Genomic DNA, 12,569 nt, shown 5'->3' with positions numbered 1-12,569 from the left:
AAATAAAAGAGCCAAAATATCAATCCCAGTTTTGGATTACTTTAATTAACAAAAAAAAAAATGCATATAGCAGTGGATAGTTTCCATCTGCCTACCACTGGGTTATGGGCCCAGCATGCTTCCATTGCTGTACTCTGCTGCACATGTAAGTGCAAGAGATCCTGAAGCACTCACTCATCATGGGAAAGTACCAATGTGTTTCTTCGTTGGTTGATGGAAGAAACATCTTACAAAAACTCTCCAGATTATTGACTTTTTAAAGTTTTTCTAGGAAACGTTTTAGATGAATGCTTATTAGCCTTTGTCAGTATCCACTTTTGCAAAGTGTCTCTGTGGTGCAATCAGTTAGTGTGTTTGGCTACTCACCAAAAGGTTGGTGGTTCAATCCCACCCAGGGATGTAAGTGACCTTGTGATCAGGTTTTGGTGATCTTTAAGTAGACAAGTCAAAATTTCAAACCCCCTCTTATGATGTAGGGTACCTGGCCTTCTCTGATGTAATCAGAGTTAGATTTGATTAAGTGATTTTATAAAAAACAGCTAGGAAGCACAATTTAGCAGTGGGTTGCAGAGAAAAAAAATATGCTGGCAGAAAAATCCAATTGAGTGATTAAACAGCTCTTCATTTTCTGGCTTTATTTTTATGCTAACAAATTTGTTCTCTGAAAAGTGTCCACAAAGCCAAGTCTCTGATTAACACCTTTGTAAGGATGGTTTTTCACCTATTACTAAATTAAACTTGCTTCATTGGAAAGGCAGCAAGATGCATCCTCATTTCAATGTCTACTGAAATAATACAGGTTGACACCAGGAAACATTAACGCCACTGCATCCTTGCTGCTTTCTCATGTGGAAGTCTGTTTAATGTGAAAACAAGGTGATATCTAATTAGCACACAGGTAAGGAATTAAGAAAATCTTTATTTAAGGGTGAAAATGTTTCTCACAAAATCGTTGCCCCAATGCATCATTGAAATTCAAGCTGGAAAGATGATTTTAATATATCACTTGTACATTTTGTATTGCTCTTCTGGTGACAATGTAGTTTGTTTTTGTCAATTACCCTTTTAATAATAGGGTAAAGAAAATTAAGTGGATTTTTTAAAGAAAACTATACTGTCAATATACTATTAAAACAAATTAAAATGGTAAAAGTTATTGTACTTTAAGTAAAAATAAAAGAGCCAAAATATCAATCCCAGTTTTGGATTACTTTAATTAACAAAAAAAAATGCATATAGCAGAGGATAGTTTTAATCTGCTTACCTCTGGGTTATGGGCCCAGCATGCTTCCATTGCAGTACTCTGCTGCACATGTAAGTGCAAGAGATCCTGAAGCACTCACTCATCATGGGAAAGTACCAATGTGTTTCTTCGTTGGTGGATGGAAGAAACATCTTACAAAAACTCTCCAGATTATTGACTTTTTAAAGTTTTTCTAGGAAACGTTTTAGATGAATGCTTATTAGCCTTTGTCAGTATGGACTTTCGCAAAGTGTCTCTGTGGCGCAATCAGTTAGTGTGCACGGCTATTAACCAAAAGGTTGGTGGTTCAATCCCACCCAGGGACGTAATTGACCTTGTTATCAGATTTTGGTGATCTTTAAGTAGACAAGTCAAAATTTCAAACCCCCTGTTCTGGTGTAGGGTACCTGGCCTTCTCTGATGTAATCAGAGTTAGATTTGATTCAGTGATTTTATAAAAACAGTTAGGAAGCACAATTTAGCAGTGGGTTGCAGAGAAAAAGAAATATGCTGGCAAAAAAAATCCAATTGAGTGATTAAACAGCTCTTAATTTTCTGGCTTTATTTTTATGCTAACAAATTTGTTCTCTGAAAAGTGTCCACAAAGCCAAGTCTCTGATTAACACCTTTGTAAGGATGGTTTTTAACCTATTACTAAATTAAACTTGCTTCATTGGAAAGGCAGCAAGATGCATCCTCATTTCAATGTCTACTGAAATAATACAGGTTAACACCAGGAAACATTAACGCCACTGCATCCTTGCTGCTTTCTCATGTGGAAGTCTGTTTAATGTGAAAACAAGGTGATATCTAATTAGCACACAGGTAAGGAATTAAGAAAATCTTTATTTAAGGGTGAAAATGTTTCTCACAAAATCGTTGCCCCAATGCATCATTGAAATTCAAGCTGGAAAGATGATTTTAATATATCACTTGTACATTTTGTATTGCTCTTCTGGTGACAATGTAGTTTGTTTTTGTCAATTACCATTTTAATAATAGGGTAAAGAAAATTAAGTGGATTTTTGAAAGAAAACAATACTGTCAATATACTATTAAAACAAATTAAAATGGTAAAAGTTATTGTACTTTAAGTAAAAATAAAAGAGCCAAAATATCAATCCCAGTTTTGGATTACTTTAATTAACAAAAAAAAATGCATATAGCAGAGGATAGTTTCAATCTGCCTACCGCTGGGTTATGGGCCCAGCATGCTTCCATTGCTGTACTCTGCTGCACATGTAAGTGCAAGAGATCCTGAAGCACTCACTCATCATGGGAAAGTACCAATGTGTTTCTTCGTTGGTTGATGGAAGAAACATCTTACAAAAACTCTCCAGATTATTGACTTTTTAAAGTTTTTCTAGGAAACGTTTTAGATGTATGCTTATTAGCCTTTGTCAGTATAGACTTTTGCAAAGTGTCTCTGTGGCGCAATCAGTTAGTGTGCATGGCTATTAACCAAAAGGTTGGTGGTTCAATCCCACCCAGGGATGTAATTGACCTTGTTATCAGATTTTGGTGATCTTTAAGTAGACAAGTCAAAATTTCAAACCCCCTGTTCTGGTGTAGGGTACCTGGCCTTCTCTGATGTGATCAGAGTTAGATTTGATTCAGTGATTTTATAAAAACAGCTAGGAAGCACAATTTAGCAGTGGGTTGCAGAGAAAAATAAATATGCTGGCAAAAAAAATCCAATTGAGTGATTAAACAGCTCTTAATTTTCTGGCTTTATTTTTATGCTAACAAATTTGTTCTCTGAAAAGTGTCCACAAAGCCAAGTCTCTGATTAACACCTTTGTAAGGATGGTTTTTAACCTATTACTAAATTAAACTTGCTTCATTGGAAAGGCAGCAAGATGCATCCTCATTTCAATGTCTACTGAAATAATACAGGTTGACACCAGGAAACATTAACGCCACTGTATCCTTGCTGCTTTCTCATGTGGAAGTCTGTTTAATGTGAAAACAAGGTGATATCTAATTAGCACACAGGTAAGGAATTAAGAAAATCTTTATTTAAGGGTGAAAATGTTTCTCACAAAATCGTTGCCCCAATGCATCATTGAAATTCAAGCTGGAAAGATGATTTTAATATATCACTTGTACATTTTGTATTGCTCTTCTGGTGACAATGTAGTTTGTTTTTGTCAATTACCATTTTAATAATAGGGTAAAGAAAATTAAGTGGATTTTTGAAAGAAAACAATACTGTCAATATACTATTAAAACAAATTAAAATGGTAAAAGTTATTGTACTGTAAGTAAAAATAAAAGAGCCAACATATCAATCCCAGTTTTGGATTACTTTAATTAACAAAAAAAAATGCATATAGCAGAGGATAGTTTCAATCTGCCTACCTCTGGGTTATGTGCCCAGCATGCTTCCATTGCTGTACTCTGCTGCACATGTAAGTGCAATAGATCCTGAAGCACTCACTCATCCTGGGAAAGTACCAATGTGTTTCTTCGTTGGTTGATGGAAGAAACATATTACAAAATCTCTCCAGATTATTGACTTTTTAAAGTTTTTCTAGGAAACGTTTTAGATGAATGCTTATTAGCCTTTGTCAGTATGTACTTTTGCAAAGTGTCTCTGTGGCGCAATCAGTTAGTGTGTATGGCTATTAACCAAAAGGTTGGTGGTTCAATCCCACCCAGGGACGTAATTGACCTTGTTATCAGATTTTGGTGATATTTAAGTAGACAAGTCAAAATTTCAAACCCCCTCTTATAGTGTAGGGTACCTGGCCTTCTCTGATATAATCAGAGTTAGATTTGATTCAGTGATTTTATAAAAACAGCTAGGAAGCACAATTTAGCAGTGGGTTGCAGAGAAAAAGAAATATGCTGGCAAAAAAATCCAATTGAGTGATTAAACAGCTCTTCATTTTCTGGCTTTATTTTTATGCTAACAAATTTGTTCTCTGAAAAGTGTCCACAAAGCCAAGTCTCTGATTAACACCTTTGTAAGGATGGTTTTTCACCTATTACTAAATTAAACTTGCTTCATTGGAAAGGCAGCAAGATGCATCCTCATTTCAATGTCTACTGAAATAATACAGGTTGACACCAGGAAACATTAACGCCACTGCATCCTTGCTGCTTTTTCATGTGGAAGTCTGTTTAATGTGAAAACAAGGTGATATCTAATTAGCACACAGGTAAGGAATTAAGAAAATCTTTATTTAAGGGTGAAAATGTTTCTCACAAAATCGTTGCCCCAATGCATCATTGAAATTCAAGCTGGAAAGATGATTTTAATATATCACTTGTACATTTTGTATTGCTCTTCTGGTGACAATGTAGTTTGTTTTTGTCAATTACCCTTTTAATAATAGGGTAAAGAAAATTAAGTGGATTTTTAAAAGAAAACAATACTTTCAATATACTATTAAAACAAATTAAAATGGTAAAAGTTATTGTACTTTAATGAAAAATAAAAGAGCAAAAATATCAATCCCAGTTTTGGATTACTTTAACAAAAAAAATGCATATAGCAGAGGATAGTTTTAATCTGCCTACCTCTGGGTTATGGACCCAGCATGCTTCCATTGCAGTACTCTGCTGCACATGTAAGTGCAAGAGATCCTGAAGCACTCACTCATCATGGGAAAGTACCAATGTATTTCTTCATTGGTTGATGGAAGAAACATATTACAAAAACTCTCCAGATTATTGACTTTTTAAAGTTTTTCTAGGAAATGTTCTAGATGTATGCTTATTAGCCTTTGTCAGTATGGACTTTTGCAAAGTGTCTCTGTGGCGCAATCAGTTAGTGTGCACGGCTATTAACCAAAAGGTTGGTGGTTCAATCCCACCCATGGACGTAATTGAACTTGTTATCAGATTTTGGTGATCTTTAAGTAGACAAGTCAAAATTTCAAACCCCCTGTTCTGGTGTAGGGTACCTGGCCTTCTCTGATGTGATCAGAGTTAGATTTGATTCAGTGATTTTATAAAAACAGCTAGGAAGCACAATTTAGCAGTGGGTTGCAGAGAAAAAGAAATATGCTGGCAAAAAAAATCCAATTGATGCAGTACTCTGCTGCACATGTAAGTGCAAGAGATCCTGAAGCACTCACTCATCATGGGAAAGTACCAATGTGTTTCTTCGTTGGTTGATTTAAGAAAATTCTTACAAAAACTCTCCAGATTATTGACTTTTTAAAGTTTTTCTAGGAAACGTTCTAGATGAATGCTTATTAGCCTTTGTCAGTACGTACTTTTTGCAAAGTGTCTCTGTGGCGCAATCGGTTAGTGTGTCCGGCTACTAACCAAAAGGTTGGTGGTTCAATCCCACCCAGGGACGTAACTGACCTTGTTATCAGATTTTGGTGATCTTTAAGTAGACAAGTCAAAATTTCAAACCCTCTTTTATGGTGTAGGGTACCTGGCCTTCTCTGATGTAATCAGAGTTAGATTTGATTCAGTGATTTTATAAAAACAGCTAGGAAGCACAATTTAGCAGTGGGTTGCAGAGAAAAAGAAATATGCTGGCAAAAAAATCCAATTGAGTGATTAAACAGCTCTTAATTTTCTGGCTTTATTTTTATGCTAACAAATTTGTTCTCTGAAAAGTGTCCACAAAGCCAAGTCTCTGATTAACACCTTTGTAAGGATGGTTTTTCACCTATTACTAAATTAAACTTGATTCATTGGAAAGGCAGCAAGATGCATCCTCATTTCAATGTCTACTGAAATAATACAAGTTGACACCAGGAAACATTAACGCCACTGCATCCTTGCTCCTTTCTCATGTGGAAGTCTGTTTAATGTGAAAACAAGGTAATATCTAATTAGCACACAGGTAAGGAATTAAGAAAATCTTTATTTAAGGGTGAAGATGTTGCTAACAAAATCGTTGACCCAATGCATCATTGAAATTCAAGCTGGAAAGATGATTTTAATATATCACTTGTACATTTTGTATTGCTCTTCTGGTGACAATGTAGTTTGTTTTTGTCAATTACCATTTTAATAATAGGGTAAAGAAAATGAAGTGGATTTTTAAAAGAAAACAATACTTTCAATATACTATTAAAACAAATTAAAATGGTAAAAGTTATTGTACTTTAATGAAAAATAAAAGAGCAAAAATATCAATCCCAGTTTTGGATTACTTTAATTAACAAAAAAAAATGCATATAGCAGAGGATAGTTTTAATCTGCCTACCTCTGGGTTATGGGCCCAGCATGCTTCCATTGCAGTACTCTGCTGCACATGTAAGTGCAAGAGATCCTGAAGCACTCACTCATCATGGGAAAGTACCAATGTGTTTCTTCGTTGGTTGATGGAAGAAACATCTTACAAAAACTCTCCAGATTATTGACTGTTTAAAGTTTTTCTAGGAAACGTTTTAGATGAATGCTTATTAGCCTTTGTCAGTATGTAATTTTGCAAAGTGTCTCTGTGGCGCAATCAGTTAGTGTGTACGGCTATTAACCAAAAGGTTGATGGTTCAATCCCACCAAGGGACGTAATTGACCTTGTTATCAGATTTTGGTGATCTTTAAGTAGACAAGTCAAAATTTCAAACCCCCTCTTATGGTGTAGGGTAGCTGGCCTTCTCTGATGTAATCAGAGTTAGATTTGATTCAGTGATTTTATAAAAACAGCTAGGAAGCACAATTTAGCAGTGGGTTGCAGAGAAAAAGAAATATGCTGGCAAAAAAAATCCAATTGAGTGATTAAACAGCTCTTAATTTTCTGGCTTTATTTTTATGCTAACAAATTTGTTCTCTGAAAAGTGTCCACAAAGCCAAGTCTCTGATTAACACCTTTGTAGGGATGGTTTTTCACCTATTACTAAATTAAACTTGCTTCATTGGAAAGGCAGCAAGATGCATCCTCATTTCAATGTCTACTGAAATAATACGGGTTGATACCAGGAAACATTAATGCCACTGCATCCTTGCTGCTTTCTCATGTGGAAGTCTGTTTAATGTGAAAACAAGGTGATATCTAATTAGCACACAGGTAAGGAATTAAGAAAATCTTTATTTAAGGGTGAAGATGTTTCTCACAAAATCGTTGCCCCAATGCATCATTGAAATTCAAGCTGGAAAGATGATTTTAATATATCACTTGTACATTTTGTATTGCTCTTCTGGTGACAATGTAGTTTGTTTTTGTCAATTACCATTTTAATAATAGGGTAAAGAAAATTAAGTGGATTTTTGAAAGAAAACTATACTGTCAATATACTATTAAAACAAATTAAAATGGTAAAAGTTATTATACTTTAAGTAAACATAAAATAGCTAACATATCAATCCCAGTTTTGGATTACTTTAATTAAAAAAAATGCATATAGCAGAGGATAGTTTCAATCTGCCTACCTCTGGGTAATGGGCCCAGCATGCTTCCATTGCAGTACTCTGCTGCACATGTAAGTGCAAGAGATCCTGAAGCACTCACTCATCATGGGAAAGTACCAATGTGTTTCTTCGTTGGTTGATCTAAGAAACATCTTACAAAAACTCTCCAGATTATTGAATTTTTAAAGTTTTTCTATTAAACGTTCTATATGAATGCTTATTAGCCTTTGTCAGTATCCACTTTTGCAAAGTGTCTCTGTGGTGCAATCAGTTAGTGTGTTTGGCTACTAACCAAAAGGTTGGTGGTTCAATCCCACCCAGGGATGTAAGTGACCTTGTGATCAGGTTTTGGTGATCTTTAAGTAGACAAGTCAAAATTTCAAACCCCCTTTTATGATGTAGGGTACCTGGCCTTCTCTGATGTAATCAGAGTTAGATTTGATTAAGTGATTTTATAAAAAAAACAGCTAGGAAGCACAATTTAGCAGTGGGTTGCAGAGAAAAAAAATATGCTGGCAGAAAAATCCAATTGAGTGATTAAACAGCTCTTCATTTTCTGGCTTTATTTTTATGCTAACAAATTTGTTCTCTGAAAAGTGTCCACAAAGCCAAGTCTCTGATGAACACCTTTGTAAGGATGGTTTTTACCTATTACTAAATTAAACTTGCTTCATTGGAAAGGCAGCAAGATGCATCCTCATTTCAATGTCTACTGAAATAATACAGGTTGACACCAGGAAACATTAACGCCAATGCATCCTTGCTGCTTTCTCATGTGGAAGTCTGTTTAATGTGAAAACAAGGTGATATCTAATTAGCACACAGGTAAGGAATTAAGAAAATCTTTATTTAAGGGTGAAGATGTTTCTCACAAAATCGTTGCCCCAATGCATCATTGAAATTCAAGCTGGAAAGATGATTTTAATATATCACTTGTACATTTTGTATTGCTCTTCTGGTGACAATGTAGTTTGTTTTTGTCAATTACCATTTTAATAATAGGGTAAAGAAAATTAAGTGGATTTTTGAAAGAAAACAATACTGTCAATATACTATTAAAACAAATTAAAATGGTAAAAGTTATTATACTTTAAGTAAACATAAAATAGCTAACATATCAATCCCAGTTTTGGATTACTTTAATTAACAAAAAAAATGCATATAGCAGAGGATAGTTTCAATCTGCCTACCTCTGGGTAATGGGCCCAGCATGCTTCCATTGCAGTACTCTGCTGCACATGTAAGTGCAAGAGATCCTGAAGCACTCACTCATCATGGGAAAGTACCAATGTGTTTCTTCGTTGGTTGATTTAAGAAAATTCTTTCAAAAACTCTCCAGATTATTGACTTTTTAAAGTTTTTCTAGGAAACGTTCTAGATGAATGCTTATTAGCCTTTGTCAGTATGTACGTTTTGCAAAGTGTCTCTGTGGCGCAATCGGTTAGTGTGTCTGGCTACTAACCAAAAGGTTGGTGGTTCAATCCCACCCAGGGACGTAATTGACCTTGTTATCAGATTTTGGTGATCTTTAAGTAGACAAGTCAAAATTTCAAACCCCCTGTTATGGTGTAGGGTACCTGGCCTTCTCTGATGTAATTAGATTTGATTCATTGATTTTATAAAAACAGCTAGGAAGCACAATTTAGCAGTGGGTTGCAGAGAAAAAGAAATATGCTGGCAAAAAAAATCCAATTGAGTGATTAAACAGCTCTTAATTTTCTGGCTTTATTTTTATGCTAACAAATTTGTTCTCTGAAAAGTGTCCACAAAGCCAAGTCTCTGATTAACACCTTTGTAAGGATGGTTTTTAACTTATTACTAAATTAAACTTGCTTCATTGGAAAGGCAGCAAGATGCATCCTCATTTCAATGTCTACTGAAATAATACAGGTTGACACCAGGAAACATTAACGCCACTGCATCCTTGCTGCTTTCTCATGTGGAAGTCTGTTTAATGTGAAAACAAGGTGATATCTAATTAGCACACAGGTAAGGAATTAAGAAAATCTTTATTTAAGGGTGAAAATGTTTCTCACAAAATCGTTGCCCCAATGCATCATTGAAATTCAAGCTGGAAAGATGATTTTAATATATCACTTGTACATTTTGTATTGCTCTTCTGGTGACAATGTAGTTTGTTTTTGTCAATTACCATTTTAATAATAGGGTAAAGAAAATTAAGTGGATTTTTGAAAGAAAACAATACTGTCAATATACTATTAAAACAAATTAAAATGGTAAAAGTTATTGTACTGTAAGTAAAAATAAAAGAGCCAACATATCAATCCCAGTTTTGGATTACTTTAATTAACAAAAAAAAATGCATATAGCAGAGGATAGTTTCAATCTGCCTACCTCTGGGTTATGTGCCCAGCATGCTTCCATTGCTGTACTCTGCTGCACATGTAAGTGCAATAGATCCTGAAGCACTCACTCATCCTGGGAAAGTACCAATGTGTTTCTTCGTTGGTTGATGGAAGAAACATCTTACAAAAACTCTCCACATTATTGACTTTTTAAAGTTTTTCTAGGAAACGTTTTAGATGAATGCTTATTAGCCTTTGTCAGTATGTACTTTTGCAAAGTGTCTCTGTGGCGCAATCAGTTAGTGTGTATGGCTATTAACCAAAAGGTTGGTGGTTCAATCCTACCCAGGGACGTAATTGACCTTGTTATCAGATTTTGGTGATCTTTAAGTAGACAAGTCAAAATTTCAAACCCCCTCTTATGGTGTAGGGTACCTGGCCTTCTCTGATGTAATCAGAGTTAGATTTGATTCAGTGATTTTATAAAAACAGCTAGGAAGCACAATTTAGCAGTGGGTTGCAGAGAAAAAGAAATATGCTGGCAAAAAAATCCAATTGAGTGATTAAACAGCTCTTCATTTTCTGGCTTTATTTTTATGCTAACAAATTTGTTCTCTGAAAAGTGTCCACAAAGCCAAGTCTCTGATTAACACCTTTGTAGGGATGGTTTATTAACCTATTACTAAATTAAACTTGCTTCATTGGAAAGGCAGCAAGATGCATCCTCATTTCAATGTCTACTGAAATAATACAGGTTGACACCAGGAAACATTAACGCCACTGCATCCTTGCTGCTTTCTCATGTAGAAGTCTGTTTAATGTGAAAACAAGGTGATATCTAATTAGCACACAGGTAAGGAATTAAGAAAATTTTTATTTAAGGGTGAAGATGTTTCTCACAAAATCGTTGCCCCAATGCATCATTGAAATTCAAGCTGGAAAGATGATTTTAATATATCACTTGTACATTTTGTATTGCTCTTCTGGTGACAATGTAGTTTGTTTTTGTCAATTACCCTTTTAATAATAGGGTAAAGAAAATTAAGTGGATTTTTTAAAGAAAACTATACTGTCAATATACTATTAAAACAAATTAAAATGGTAAAAGTTATTGTACTTTAAGTAAAAATAAAAGAGCAAAAATATCAATCCCAGTTTTGATTACTTAAATTAACAAAAAAAATGCATATAGCAAAGGATAGTTTCAATCTGCCTACCTCTGGGTTATGGGCCCAGCATGCTTCCATTGCAGTACTCTGCTGCACATGTAAGTGCAAGAGATCCTGAAGCACTCACTCATCATGGGAAAGTACCAATGTGTTTCTTCATTGGTTGATGGAAGAAACATCTTACAAAAACTCTCCAGATTATTGACTTTTTAAAGTTTTTCTAGGAAACGTTCTAGATGTATGCTTATTAGCCTTTGTCAGTATGTACTTTTTACAAAGTGTCTCTGTGGCGCAATCGGTTAGTGTGTCTGGTTACTAACCAAAAGGTTGGTGGTTCAATCCCACCCAGGGACGTAATTGACCTTGTTATCAGATTTTGGTGATCTTTAAGTAGACAAGTCAAAATTTCAAACCCCCTGTTATGGTGTAGGGTACCTGGCCTTCTCTGATGTAATCAGAGTTAGATTTGATTCAGTGATTTTATAAAAACAGATAGGAAGCACAATTTAGCAGTGGGTTGCAGAGAAAAAGAAATATGCTGGCAAAAAAAATCCAGTTGAGTGATTAAACAGCTCTTCATTTTCTGGCTTTATTTTTATGCTAACAAATTTGTTCTCTGAAAAGTGTCCACAAAGCCAAGTCTCTGATTAACACCTTTGTAGGGATGGTTTTTCACCTATTACTAAATTAAACTTGCTTCATTGGAAAGGCAGCAAGATGCATCCTCATTTCAATTTCTACTGAAATAATACAGGTTGACACCAGGAAACATTAACGCCACTGCATCCTTGCTGCTTTCTCATGTGGAAGTCTGTTTAATGTGAAAACAAGGTGATATCTAATTAGCACACAGGTAAGGAATTAAGAAAATCTTTATTTAAGGGTGAAGATGTTTCTCACAAAATCGTTGCCCCAATGCATCATTGAAATTCAAGCTGGAAAGATGATTTTAATATATCACTTGTACATTTTGTATTGCTCTTCTGGTGACAATGTAGTTTGTTTTTGTCAATTACCCTTTTAATAATAGGGTAAAGAAAATTAAGTGGATTTTTTAAAGAAAACTATACTGTCAATATACTATTCAAACAAATTAAAATGGTAAATGTTATTGTACTTCAAGTAAAAATAAAAGAGCAAAAATATCAATCCCAGTTTTGATTACTTAAATTAACAAAAAAAATGCATATAGCAAAGGATAGTTTCAATCTGCCTACCTCTGGGTTATGGGCCCAGCATGCTTCCATTGCAGTACTCTGCTGCACATGTAAGTGCAAGAGATCCTGAAGCACTCACTCATCATGGGAAAGTACCAATGTGTTTCTTCGTTGGTTGATGGAAGAAACATTTTACAAAAACTCTCCAGATTATTGACTTTTTAAAGTTTTTCTAGGAAACGTTCTAGATGTATGCTTATTAGCCTTTGTCAGTATGTACTTTTTGCAAAGTGTCTCTGTGGCGCAATCGGTTAGTGTATCTGGCTACTAACCAAAAGGTTGTTGGTTCAATCCCACCCAGGGACGTAACTGA

The 12,569-nt window shown here is 34.9% G+C and overlaps 3 non-coding genes across 3 annotated transcripts; all 3 read left to right on the top strand.

Annotated features, from left to right (window-relative positions):
* The first annotated feature begins 8,986 nt into the window (after window positions 1-8,986).
* Window positions 8,987-9,060, top strand: TRNAS-ACU (transfer RNA serine (anticodon ACU)). Its single transcript has one exon. It is a non-coding gene; the product is annotated as a tRNA-Ser (tRNA).
* Window positions 9,061-11,319: 2,259 nt separating this feature from the next.
* On the top strand, window positions 11,320-11,393 carry TRNAS-ACU (transfer RNA serine (anticodon ACU)). Its single transcript has one exon. It is a non-coding gene; the product is annotated as a tRNA-Ser (tRNA).
* A 1,095-nt stretch (window positions 11,394-12,488) lies between these two features.
* TRNAS-ACU (transfer RNA serine (anticodon ACU)) lies at window positions 12,489-12,562 on the top strand. The gene has a single exon. It is a non-coding gene; the product is annotated as a tRNA-Ser (tRNA).
* Window positions 12,563-12,569: the final 7 nt, after the last annotated feature.

This window comes from Pseudophryne corroboree, chromosome 3 (assembly GCF_028390025.1).
Source record: "Pseudophryne corroboree isolate aPseCor3 chromosome 3, aPseCor3.hap2, whole genome shotgun sequence".
Classification (NCBI taxonomy): Eukaryota; Metazoa; Chordata; class Amphibia; order Anura; family Myobatrachidae; genus Pseudophryne; species Pseudophryne corroboree.
Note: the sequence above shows the minus strand (reverse complement) of the source record. Positions and strands in the feature narration are given on the sequence as shown.